We start from the raw sequence: 12,769 nt of genomic DNA, 5'->3' as shown, positions 1-12,769 counted from the left end.
TGGTAGCTGTCCAGTGGCAGTGAGTTCAACAGGCCTTGGCACATGCTGTGTGGGGCAGGAGGTCCTTGTATTTGGAGCAGTGGGAGTGAACTGCGTGCAGTTGTGTCTCTGAGCACAACTGTGAATGTTATGGTGTGTGTGGGGGGTTATTGTGAGTGTGGCTGGGGGTGTGATTGTTTCTCTCTTTGGGAGTTGGACTAACATGTCCCTCTGGGTGTGTTGTGTGTGAGTGTTCTTGGGATTGTGTGAGTCCCTTTGTGTGTGTGTGTCAGTCACTTGCTGCAGAATACAAAAATCCTGCAAAGCCATTTCCTACTGGTTAGCCCAGCAACACACTGATACAGTGTCACAGACACACACACACACACACAGAGCAGGGCTCAGCAGAGGGCAGCAGGGACATACACATGTCTCCCCTGGGCCAGCCTGGACAATTGTCCATCACTACTCGGCACAGTGCTGGTGCCCCCACACGGGGGTGGGCAGTGACCGGGCAGGGGTGGCAGATGCGCTGGACCTGTAAAAGCAGCAAAGAGTCCTGTGGCACCTTATAGACCAACAGACATATTGGAGCATGAGCTTTCGTGCGTGAATTCCCACTTCGTCGGCTAGATTCAGAAGGAAGCACTTTGGGAAAATCAGTCAAGGCCCTTAGCAGAGCTGGGACACAGACCCAGTGACCCCTGCACCACCCTGGGAGGGCAGTGGGGTTTAGTGGTCAGAGCAGGGAGGGGCTGGACACCAGGACCCCTGGGTTCTATGCTTGGCTCTGGAAGTGGAGGGGGTCTAGAGCAGGGGGACTGGGATCCAGGACTCCTGGGCTCCATAGGGGAGACTGTTTTTCCCTGTGCTTCCCTCCCTAAAGATCCCAGCCCAGCCTCCTAGTGGAGATTGAGCAGGAGTTGGGGGAATTGTTTTCCCACTTTGGAGTTATGATTCAAAATCCTCTCCCAGGGACTGTGACATCACAGAATCTGCCCCCCTCAATACAGAGAAAACTAGTGGGGTTAGAAGGGTTCTAGCTGCAGACACCCCTTGTCATTGCAAGAAGCCCCCAAACCTACTTGCACCCACAAAACACCCTCTCAGGATATACGCCCCCTGCTAGGACAGGACCTCTTGCTCCCACCCCTTTTCTTATCACCATAAGCTGCTCCCAGCCAGGCACCACACCCCATTCACACACCTTTTGTCACTACGTAGCTCAGTGGCAATCACTGCCCTGAAGTGACTCCGGTGCAGGCACTCCCCACACGAACTCCCCACACCGGATTCTGTCCACACACAGAGAATTCTCTCTGCCCGGCTCCTTCGGTTCATCTCGCTGCTCTCCCTACTGCCGCCAGACACTGCTCATCTGCATAACCCTGCCTACGGACACATGACACCTTCTGTCCTGCTGGTTTCAAGGGAGTGAGTTGCCCTTGGGGAGTGAGCAGGTCACAATACGTCACAGCCCCAGCGCACGTCACAGCCCCAGCCAGGGCCGGCTCCAGGCACCAGCTCAGCAAGCAGGTGCTTGGGGCGGCCAAGGGAAAGGGGCGGCACGTCGGGCTCTTCGGCAGCAATTCGGCAGTGGGTCCCTCGGTCCCTCTCGGAGGGAAGGACCTGCCACCGAATTGCCGCCGAAGAAAAAGACAGCGCAGTGGAGCTGCCACCGATTGCGATCGTGGGTTGTTGTTCTTTCCCCACCGCTTGGGGCAGCAAAAACCCAGCCCTGGCCCCAGCACGTCACAGCCCCAGCACACATCATAGCACGTAACAGCCTGGGGCAGGGAGATATTGGGGGAGGGGATGAGGGGAGAATGGGGGAGGGAGAGACCCAGCCTCATAGACCCATAGGAGCAGGAGATATTGGGGGAGGGGATGAGAGGAGGGAGAGACCCAGCCCCATAGACCCATAGGGGCAGGAGATATTGGGGTCAGGAGGAGAGGAGAGGGGGTTGGCAGAGACCCAGCCTGGAGTGCAGGGAAAACGGGGTGGGGTGGAGGGAGGTGGGGAACAGAAGAGATGTGTGGAGTGGTGAGATGTTGGTCCAGGGAAACTGAGTCACTCCCAGGACATGCTGTGCAGGGGGAAGCACAGGGGCAGGGAGAGAGAACCAGCCCCACAGAGCTCAAGAGGGATATTGGGGGCAGGGGAGGGGATGGAGGGATGAGAGACCCAGGGCCACAGAACTCCCCTGGCTCCCAAGTTTGGGGGGGAGGGGGGAACCGCCCCACAGCACTCACTGGCTGCATGGCTGGGAACCAGGGGAGTGGACCAGGCTGGGGCTGGGTCACTCCACTTACCATGCAGTAAGTGCAGGGGCAGGAGGGCGGGACCGGGGCAGAGCAGGGGCAGGGGCCATGGGGAAGAGCCAGGCACCCCCGCTGCAGCAGCTCCCCACCCCAGCTCCCCACTGCTCCACCTTCTCCCCTGAGCATGCCGGCACTGCTCCACTTCTGCCTCCCAGGCTTGTGGTGCCAATCAGCTGTTTAGTGCAGCCAGCCTGGGAGGGGAGGAGAATTAGAGTAGGGGTGGCGGGCTCAGGGGAGAAGATGGAGCAGGGTTGAGCTGGGACAGGGAGCGGTTCACCTGCACACACATCCCCCGATATCTTGCTGCAGGCAGCTCTCCCCCCGCACCTCCCCCCAGCCCCCTGCCCCAGCTCACCTCCACTGTACTTCCTCCTCTGAGTGTGCTTTTTGGTGCCCCCAACCACTTGGCACCCTAGGCGGCCAACTAGTTTGCCTAGTGGTTGCACCGGTCCTGGACACTGCCTATCAACAGGATTCCTCCTCCTCAGTGAGATTAAATCTCCACACCTAGACAGCCAGTCCATCCGCTGCACCATAATCCCCCATGCCTGAGACCCCCTGCCAAAGCCCTGCACCCGGCTCCAGAGAATTAAGTCTCACATCTCACTGGGAACTCAATTTCTTGTGCTCAGAGAGACTCGGCCCCTCTCAGTAGCTGATCTGAGAAACACAGTGTCTGCAAAAGAGTCATGTTGCACCTTATAGATTAACAGACATATTGGAGCATGAGCTTCGGTGGGTTGATCCCCACTTTGTCAGTTGTATCAGTGTTTGTCTTTTCCAAAGAAGTGCCTGGAGGGCCTTTTCTTCTGTGACCACGTGGCCTAATGGATAAGGCATCTGACTTCGGATCAGGGGATTGAGGGTTCAAGTCCCTTCGTGGTTGTGCTTGTCCAGTTTTACCTTTGGGCTAAAAGTCCTGCTTCCTTCAGGGCTGGAACCTCTTCTTGGCTGCTCAGGCCAGTGTCTGGCTTCAGCTAGAGCCCTGGGAAGGAGTTGGGGGTTGGGTGTCACAAAGGCTGGGGCAGAAGTCCCAGGTGCTTCTGGTCTAGCCTTTGCCATTCCTGACTTGCCAAAGAAAATGGGCGGCTGCCCGGGCTAGTATGTAGAGCAGTTTCCCTCTTCCAAATGTGCACCAGTCCCTGTGTTTGAGGGGGTTTGCTACATAGCATCTTCGGATCCTGGGTGTTTCTCTGCTTCTCCGCAGCTGGGAAAAAGCCTCTTGGGGAAAAATCTCCTGCCCCACTGCAAAAGTGAGCACCTTGAGTGGGACCAGTCAGAGGCCCCACCATGGGGGCTGGCCCTGCTTTCCTACCATCTTGTGATGTTGGCCACAGAGCATCAGCAGCCACCCCGCATGCATGCTGGTGACCTTCAGTGGGTGTTTGGCATGGCAGGGAGCAGGCTGGCTGAGTGTTTTTGTGCCTGTCTGAAGGCCACACATAGGCATGGTCCTGCCCTCCTCTAGCCCTGACCTCAGTTGCTCTGTGGCATTTAAGCCTTCCCTTGGAGCCGAAAGCACCAGCTGCCTCTGCTCTAGGTGCCCAGAGGAGAAGAGGTGTGTAGGGTCACTTTTACAGATGCCCCTTCCTGGTACTGCCATTGCTCAGCTGCATAGAGGAGTTTTCATCCCCAGTCCCTGGCTAGCAGCCCTCTGGCACCATTCCTGAGGGCTATCCTGTTTCACTTTCTTCCTACCATGTTGGGAAAGACAGTTCTCATCATTAAAGGTCAGGTGGGCCAACTAGGGGCAGAAGCCCATTCAATGTTTTCCTACTGCAGAGCCCAAGATCAGTAACTTATCTTGGGTGCAAGCACTGCTGTGCTCCCAGAAAACAAGCCACCTCTGCACAAAGAAGAATGAAAGGGCCTGCCAAAGCCTGGGATTGAACCAAGGACCTTTAGATCTTCAGTCTAATGCTCTCCCAACTGAGCTACTTTGGTAGCTGCAAAACAGCCTTTTGGCCTGTTGCTTCTCTGTCTGGGATGTTTTTGTCAGCAGCTGCACACAAAAAGGACAGGAAAACAAACGGCTGCTTCATACCCCCACCAGAGGAACCCGGCACCGTTAGCTGTGGTGAGTAAGAAGTGGCTGTTCGCTGACAGGGCCTGTCCCCGAGCAGCTGGAACAGCAGCTGCCGCCTCCCCCTCGGCTCCAGGCCGTGGGAAATGCTCATTGCCTGGCTCCATGGGCAGATGCTGCTCTGTGCTCTGGAGAGCGTCTGTATTGCTCTGTCAACCCCGCATCTTCACTGAGCCAGTCTGGTAAGGTCCCAAGTGCCCCCTCTGGCCTGGCAGCTGAGAGTCTGTGCAGACATCAACCCCCTGGCCAGCCCCACAGCCAGCAACAGCGCCAGCCCTCCCCCCGCCCCCAGCACCACAGGGGCACTCAATGCACTTTCTGTGGGGAAATGGCTCCTTGGCGTCCAGCTGCTAGAGTGAGAGCCAGGAGAGAGCAGTGTCTGGCTCACCGTGGGGGAGAGAAGAGACCTGATGGGTGTGGATCTCCCTCAGCCTCCCCCGCAATGCTGGTCAGTTGTATTGTCACTGTCATAGTCAGCGTTTTCCTTCAGGGCTGGCCCTAGAGGGGTCTGGGGTCCGGGACAAATCCCCCCTTTCGTCCCCGGGCCCCACCCCCCAAGTCCCCACCCCTGTCCCATCTCTTCCCATCCTGCAACTTCCTGCCCCATTCCTCTCCCACCCCCACCTCTTCCCGTCCCTGCTCCTTCCCCTCCCCACCCAGTGCCTCCTGAACCCCACTGATCACTGGCAGGTGGGAGTAGCTGAAGGGGAAGAGGAGGAGCTTGTCAGCAAGGCCTGTAGTGTGCAGGGGAGGAGCTGGCTGCCAGTGAGTCCTGAACACCTATTTTTTCCTCTGTTGGTTCTGCAGCCCCATAGCTCCCATGGAGTCGCTGACTTGGCTCCTTTCGTACTCTAGAGAGAAGAGCAGAACCAGGGTTATGGCTGATCTATGGGGCACCAGGTGAGTGGCAGAGACTTCAGGTGCTGAGAATTTGCCTGACCTCTCAGGGACACAGTGTGAGGTGGTGCCCCCGGGATCTCTATGAAAGGAGCAGAACAGGATTTACTTGGGGGGGGGGAGAGAATTGAGTGTGTCTCAGGGGGTTGTACAGAGGTGTTGCCCAGGTGATAGACTGGCTAAAACACAGGCCTCGCTGTGAGCAGGATTCAAACCTGTGCAGAGAAAACCTATTGCTTTCCACTCCCACATCTTAACCACTCAGCCACCAGTGAAACAAATCCCCCAAGGCCAGAGAAACTGGTAAAGAATCACAATGACCAGGTGTGTAGTCATCTGAACTACAGAATTCCCACCGCAAACCTGGCTCCCAAAGCACAGGAGGGATTTGGGGTTTGTTCTCCTTGCTTAGCCATGTGCAGTCGCACAGAGAGCGCATTTAAAAGTCTCCCCTCCCACAGAGCAGGAGTGGGAAATGATTCTCAACTTGAAGCTGATGTAGGGTGACCAGACGTCCCGATTTTATCGGGACTGTCCTGATATTTGCTTGTTTGTTCCGTGTCCCGACTGATGTTTGGTTGGGACCCTGGACAAACAAATAACTTTGTCCTCTTCTCCAGCACACAGGCATAGTCTGGAGGGATACTTACCCCACCCCGCAACTCTGCCCCCTCATTCCCCCATTGGATCCCTTCCTAAATCCCGGCCCTGACTCTGCCCCTGCCCCCAGCCCCACCCCCTCACTGCCCCATTGGATCCCTCCCCAAATCCTCGCCCTGGCCCTGCCTCTTCCCCAAGCACGCGGCATTCTTCCTTCCTCCCAGGTTTGCACACGGGCCATGGCCATGGCCAGGAGCGCAGTGCAGAAGCTGCTCCAGCCCTGCAGCCTGTGGGGCAGCGCAGTGGGGCTGGGGGCAGCACGGAGCAGGCAGGGCCCAGGTGGGCGGGTGGTGGAGACACACGTGGGGTGGACACGCTCCTGCTGGGAGCTGCCTGGTTCACCCCTTGCCCGGGAGCTGCAGGAGGGGCCCGGATCATGGCTCGGCTGCAGAGCTTGGAGCCCAGGCTGGGCCCAAGAGCGAGGGGGTGGGGGAGCTGGGGATGTAGCGGGGGTTGGAGCCGAGAGTTGGTTGGAGATGGGGCTGTGCCACTGCCGCTTGGCGGCGGGGGGGCCCTCTGGCTTTTTTTTGCTCCACCCCCCGCGTCCCGATATTTCATCTTTGACATCTGGTCACCCTAGCCTGATATGAAGGAGGATGTCTGGACCAAGGGGCCAGGGACTGGCCTTTGCTAGAGAAACCACTGTCAAGTTTTAGCCAATTAGGACAAGTCAGCAAATAAGAACAACCTCAGGTATCAGTAACTGCTACAGGTTGCAAATTCCTACATGCAGCAGTTTCTGGCACTACACCTGCACAGCTCTGCTCCCCGGCTCTTCTCGGGCTCCTGCTCTCTCCTTAGCTCTGCCCCACTCTCGCCCAGGCAGTTCCAGCTCACATGGAGGATGGGACCCCCTGGCCTGGTGACTCCCTCATTACACTGCCTGGCCTGTCAGTGCAGCTAACGGAGCTTTGGCCTCTCCCCATTGTCCCTGGGGACTGTCAGTCTCAGGGTCCTGATTTCCCATTGATCCTTCCCCCTTCTATTAGTGCTGGGAACTAGCCAACCAACCCCCCCCCCCACACACACACACACTAAGTTTTAGTAAAGGGCCAAGAGCCCCCTTACACAAGCCAGCCCCATGAGGGTCACCGATATGCAGAGAAGGAAGCACAAGCTGGTCCCATGGTGTAATGGGCAGCACTCAGCACTCTGAATCCTATAATCTGAGTTCAAATCTCAGTGGGACCTTGTGTCGGCTTGTGGTCATAGGCGGCAGGTTATATACATGTGTGGTGCTCGGGCTCCAAGAACATTCACGGCTGGGGGCCCTGCTGCAGCAATATTTGGAGCTGGGTCTCTTCCCCTGGCCCTGGCCTCTGCCTGCCACTTGTTCCCCCCTGCAGTGCTGTGTCCCTGCCTGACAAAAAGCAGTGTGTGCCTGTCCCCTGCCTGCTCCTGCTGCTGGAGTAGAGGGATTCTGGGCAGAACTGCTGTCTGCTGCCCCAGGGTCCTAGTGCCTGCCCCCCACTAATGGCAAGGCAGGCTGCCCTGAGCTGCCCCATCCCTCTGCACCCTGAGCCTTCCCACAGCTACACAGGTGTTTGTTGTAGCTGCTTTAAATCCTCCGGCTCTGCCCTGATAAGTAACATTTCAGGGTGTCACTGAACTGAAGGAGGGAGATCATTTTTTGACAGATTACGCCTCCTCTTAAAGGTGTTTGTCTGGCTGGCAGCCCTGGTTCCCAGGTCTCTCCTGAGGGAAGAAAGTTTCTGTGCAAAATACTAAAACTTTTAACAGAGAGGAGGGATAAGCGATGGCCACATGATGGGGCCAGTATGTACCACAACATGGTTCTTTTATGTGGGATGACTCTTTACATTGACTGATCTTCACTCCCTTGGATTTGAAGAGATGTTTATTTGTGCACTTGGGAACCTATAAGGCTGAAGCAATTTTATGGATGGTGACACTACGATTGAAGGGTTTTTTAATGTTGTACAAATTGTTAAAAACACTAAGCTTAAACTGGAACTGCCTGTTATTAAAGGCTGGTTTCCCCATATGGTCAGTTCCATAAGCTCTGCTAGAAACACCCTGGGTTCTCTCCTGCCTCGGTGGGAACTAGAGGGAATCGTCCCCTGCTGCCCTTGGCTCTAGGCTGATTTTTCTGGGGAGGGGACATGGAATTGATTTGTTTGCTGTTGAGAAGGGAGCCAGACCGGTTCTCAGGGAACGAGAACTCCCAGCATCTTCCCAGACCAACCCAGGCTGCTGCCCTGTCCCAGCCTCTGTTGCCCTGGGGGCCCTGCATGTTTGACTCTAGAGCAGGCCGGGAGCAGCAGCTGAGGCAGAGGACAGCCTGGGCGGGGCACATAAGAAGGAGTTTAGCGAGCCAAAAAGGTAAAATGGCAGTGGAGTATTACCTTGGACTTGACGGCATTTCTCCATTGGTCTGTCTGCTTTGGGGCAGGGACAATAACACGTCCTGCTGCATTCATTATTTCAAAATGCAGTTTAGGATTTTCATTCTCACACATGGTGCGCAAAGCAAGACTCAATCTTTGGCGTAAACTAAACAAGCTGCTTACAGATTCTGGCAGCCACAATGAGTATTTGGGTGAGAGCTCAGACCTGCCCCTGTCCCAGAGGGAGGGGGTCATCTGTGTGGGGACTGGATCACTGATCTACCCCCTCCTAATTCCCAAACTTTCAGTAACTCTATTACCAGTGCCTGTGAGTGTTATTTAAACCATAAGAATAAACCCTACTGGGCTAGACCAAAGGCCCATCTAGCTCTGAATCTTGTCTTCTGACAGTAGCCAATACCAGGTGCCCCAACAACCAGTCAACAAGGCACCACAGTGAGTTGAACGCAGGATCTCCTGTTTACTGAGCAGGTGCTTTAACCAGCGAAGCCATGGTGCCTGCTGTTATTTAAAGCAGCCTATCTGCCCACACCTGACTGTCTGCCAACCCCCACAGGGGCTGGACAAGCTTTGCTTGTGTTTGGATTCTGTAAAGCAGAGGAGCAGGTGACGTTTTACTCCCAAGGTTTGTGTGAGTGATTCTTTGGACAGGTCTATGCTACAAAATTTGGTGGGTGTAACTACATTACACAGGGGTGTAAAAAATTCACACACACCCCAAGCAATGCAGTTATATCAACTTAATCCTGATGCAGATAGCGCTGTGTGAACAGGAGGGCTTCTCCCAGCAATACAGCTTGGGGAGGGACTTGGTTAGTGAAGACCCAGAGAACAGGTGGCCCATGACTCTTGCATGTGGGGAGGCTGGACGTGAGCGCTGGAAGCTCCCTAGAAGCTAGTCCGCCTCTTGCTTGCTCCTCTCCTCCCCTGAGGCCTCCTTGCCTGCTGCTCTTGCCTCTACACCCTCTGCCCCAAAGTCTGCCCACCACCTGCACCTCTTTGTCTCCTGTCCTGTCCACCACCCACACCTCTTTGTCCCCTGTCCTGTCCACCACCCACATCTCTCTGCCCCTCCCCTGAGACCGGCTCCACCCATCATCCACACCTCTTTGTCCCGTCCTGTCCACCACCCACACCTCTCTGCCCCTCCTGTGACACCCATCCTGCCTGCCACTCACACCTCTCTGCCCCTCCCCTGAGACCTGCACTGTCCACTACTCGCACCTCTCTGCCCCTCCCATGACACCCGTCCTGCCTGCCACCCACACGTCTCTGCCCCTCCCCTGACACCTGCTCTGCCCACCACCCACACTTCTTTGTCCCCTGTCTTGCTCACCACCCACACCTCTCTGCCCCTCCTGTGCACCCATCCTGCCTGCCACCCACGCCTCTCTGCCCCTCGCCTGAGACCTGCTCTGCCTACTACTCGCACCTCTCTTCCCCTCCCCTCACCTGCACTGCCCACCACCCACAGCTCTCTGCACCTCCCCAGCCCAGCCCAACCCACCGCTTGCACCTCTCTGCCCCTCCCCTGCCCAGCCCAGCCCAGCCCACTGCTTGCACCTCTCTGCCCCTCCCCTGAGACCCATGGTGCCCACTTCTTTCTTCATGCTGCTGTTTTTATTCCATAAAACATCAAGGATGGAATAAAAAGCTGAGTTTACTCCAGGGTGAGGAAAGAAAGGAGCCACCAACCCCCTGGCAAAGCTCAGTGCCCCAGAGAAAACCTGCCCCCTGCTATCGCAATCACTGATGTGCTGGGGATATGACGGGAAAGGGACTGTCTGAATTAAGGCAGGCCCCAGGGGATGGGGGGAGCAGGGGGGGAGCACTGAGGGTGGGCAGAGAAGTGACTCTTCTCAAGTAGCCCCTCCTCAGCCCATCTCTGCCCCCCTGTGTCTGTGGCTCCCAGTGCTGCTGGCCTCACTGACATCTCCCCCCCCCCCCCCCCCGCCCCGGCTCTGGCTCCCCTCAGGAGCAGCCGATCCAGCTCCAAGAGAGCACAAGCCCCCTGGGAACGGGACAGGGGTCAAGTGTCCCAGCCAGAGCGGGAAGGGGGCAGCCCAGGAGTTCTCAGACGGGGGATTACAGCCCCTCGTGGGAGGGGGTGAGGTTATTATGTGGGGGGTCACAAACCGCCCAGCTCTGCAGGCAGCAGAAGTGAGGGTGGCAATGGAGCAAAGTCTGCTGTGAAAAGTGATATTGACAAATGTCTTCACACCCCCAGTACTGAACAGTAACTATTTTAAAAACCCTTTTCTGCTTATAACAATAATTCAATCGAAATGTGTTCTAGGCTGAATTTAAAAGTGGTGAGAAAAGTTAAACTCATTTTAAAGAATTGGGTTATAAATTAAGCATTTAAAATAACGTTAAATGTGAAAAAACATGTTTTGAATTGATGGGTGGGGTCGCACTCGGCACCTTGCTTTGTGCAAGGGGTCACCAGTTCAAAAAGTTTGAGAACCACTGGGTTACACAGGGAAAGAGCAAAGAGAGACACTGAAACAGGCCTGCAGAGGAAATACCCAGGGAGAGGAGTTCCCAGCTCACAAATCTTCACCGCTCCATTTACTGCCCCATCCCTGGGCTGTATCACCAGTGCCGAGAACATCCCAGATCCCCCTCTCTGCCAAGGGGGCTTGCACAGGTAGTTCCTTCCTGCCAGGCCTCTGCCTCACTGAATAATTGCATAAATTAATGGGTGCTCCTCCCCTCCCCCTGCTTCTTTCTGTGACCCTTCTGCCAGTTGGAGTCGGCAGCAACATGGCCCAGGGTTCAACATCTTGGGGATCCTTTTTAACAACACAACACAGAACCCGCTCAAGCCCCCACCCAGTAACCTGGGACAATCCCACACCACCCTGGGTGACTCTAGAGACAATACTTCCCCCCCACCAGCACCGAGGCTGAGGCTGTGTCTACACTACCAGTGCCAACAATGGGTTCTGCTCGACAACGATTCACAGCATTGCGGACTGACAAACCTCCATTTTCATCCTCTGAGTCAGGAAACTCACAAAAGCCTCTTCTTTTGTACTGGGGCAGGCAAAAATAAGGTGACACTAAATTATTCTGATTGCTAAAAGCAGGTTTAGGGGGTTGTCCCAGCCCAGACACTGCACACACCCGAACTCCCTCCCAGGGTCTGCCCCCTGCCTCTCGTGCACCCCAACCCTCTGCTCCAGCCCAGAGCCTGCACCTCATGCAGCTAAATTCCCTCCCAGAGCTTGTACCCCCTCCTGCACCCAAACTCCCTCCCAGAGCCTGCCAGTGCCCCCTTGCCCCCCGAAACCCCTGCCCCAGCCCACAGCCTGCACCTCATGCACCCAAATTCCCTCCCAGAGCCTGCCACCACCTCCGCTGCCCATCCCAGAACCTGCACCTCATGTACCCAAACTCCCTCCCAGAGCCTGCCACCGCCTCCCCTGCCCATCCCAGAACCTGCACCTCATGGACCCAAACTCCCCCCCAGACCTTAGGCAGAGGGGGATGGAGGGGCAGGACTTGGCCCCGTTCTGGGTATTACCAAAAGTTCTATAAACCTGGCAACCCTGAGCTGGAGCCCTAGTCCCTGCACATCTCTCGCCTTCCAGGAGGGGACTCTGTGGGGCAGGGCTCTGCTGGGGTTTAGTTCTTCCTTTAATCACCGTGGAAGGGTGAACAGGGAGAGAATTTGTTCTTCTTTTCTGTGCAGAACACACGCAGGCAGCTGGATTATTGCCAGGGCTGTAATGAAACCCAAGCTAACAGAGGATGGTTTCCATCCATCAAGCTCTGGGTTCACTCTGCTGTGGGAGGAGGGGGTTTCCTACAGGATCTATTCCCAGTGCAGCTCCCAAGCTGTGCCCTGGTGAGCTGTGCCCAGGAGATTTAGACGCTTTAGAGGCAGGTGATTCACGCGTGCTGGGTCCCAGCTCCAGCGCTGAACTGACACGTGGTCGCTGCATTCTCAGCCGGGGGCTCCTTGGGCTGATGGTTCAGCAGCGCCAGCCCCTGCCCCTGCTTTTCCCCTGGGGAGCCCCAGCCCCTCTCCTGCCCCTTCTGGGCTGAGGGGGGTCCCCGCTTCCCCAGATGACCCAACCCCCCTGCGAGGGGCCCAGGGGCGGGGGAAGGGCCAGGCCTGGGGAGGAGTCGCCCCTTCCTGCCTCCCCCCCAACCCCCCGCCCCTGTGTGCCGGCAGCGGGGCCGGGGCTGGGAGCACAGTGTGGAGGCTGCTTCAGCCCTGCAGCCCGCGGGGCAGCGCGGTGGGGCCGAGGGCAGGGCCCGGGGGGCGGGGACACGCGTGTGGCGGACACGCTCCTGCCGGGAGGGGCCGCGCCGGCTGCCTGGTTTGCACCCTGCGGGGGGGGGAGCGGCGTTCCCGAGCTCCCCGCAGCCGGAGCGGGGCTGCCCGGGGCTGCGGGGGGCGAGTGGCCCGGGCGGGGTGGGAAGGAGCAGCCTCTCCTGCGGGACCGGG

General features: G+C 57.0%; 2 non-coding genes across 2 annotated transcripts; one reads left to right on the top strand and one right to left on the bottom strand.

The window, feature by feature from the left end:
* The first annotated feature begins 3,114 nt into the window (after nucleotides 1–3,114).
* Nucleotides 3,115–3,187, top strand: TRNAR-UCG (transfer RNA arginine (anticodon UCG)). The gene has a single exon. It is a non-coding gene; the product is annotated as a tRNA-Arg (tRNA).
* A 985-nt stretch (nucleotides 3,188–4,172) lies between these two features.
* On the bottom strand, nucleotides 4,173–4,245 carry TRNAF-GAA (transfer RNA phenylalanine (anticodon GAA)). The gene has a single exon. It is a non-coding gene; the product is annotated as a tRNA-Phe (tRNA).
* Nucleotides 4,246–12,769: the final 8,524 nt, after the last annotated feature.

This window comes from Gopherus flavomarginatus, assembly GCF_025201925.1.
Source record: "Gopherus flavomarginatus isolate rGopFla2 chromosome 13 unlocalized genomic scaffold, rGopFla2.mat.asm SUPER_13_unloc_2, whole genome shotgun sequence".
Taxonomy (NCBI): domain Eukaryota; kingdom Metazoa; phylum Chordata; order Testudines; family Testudinidae; genus Gopherus; species Gopherus flavomarginatus.
The sequence above is the reverse complement of the archived record's forward strand: the minus strand, read 5'-3'. Positions and strand labels throughout refer to the sequence as shown.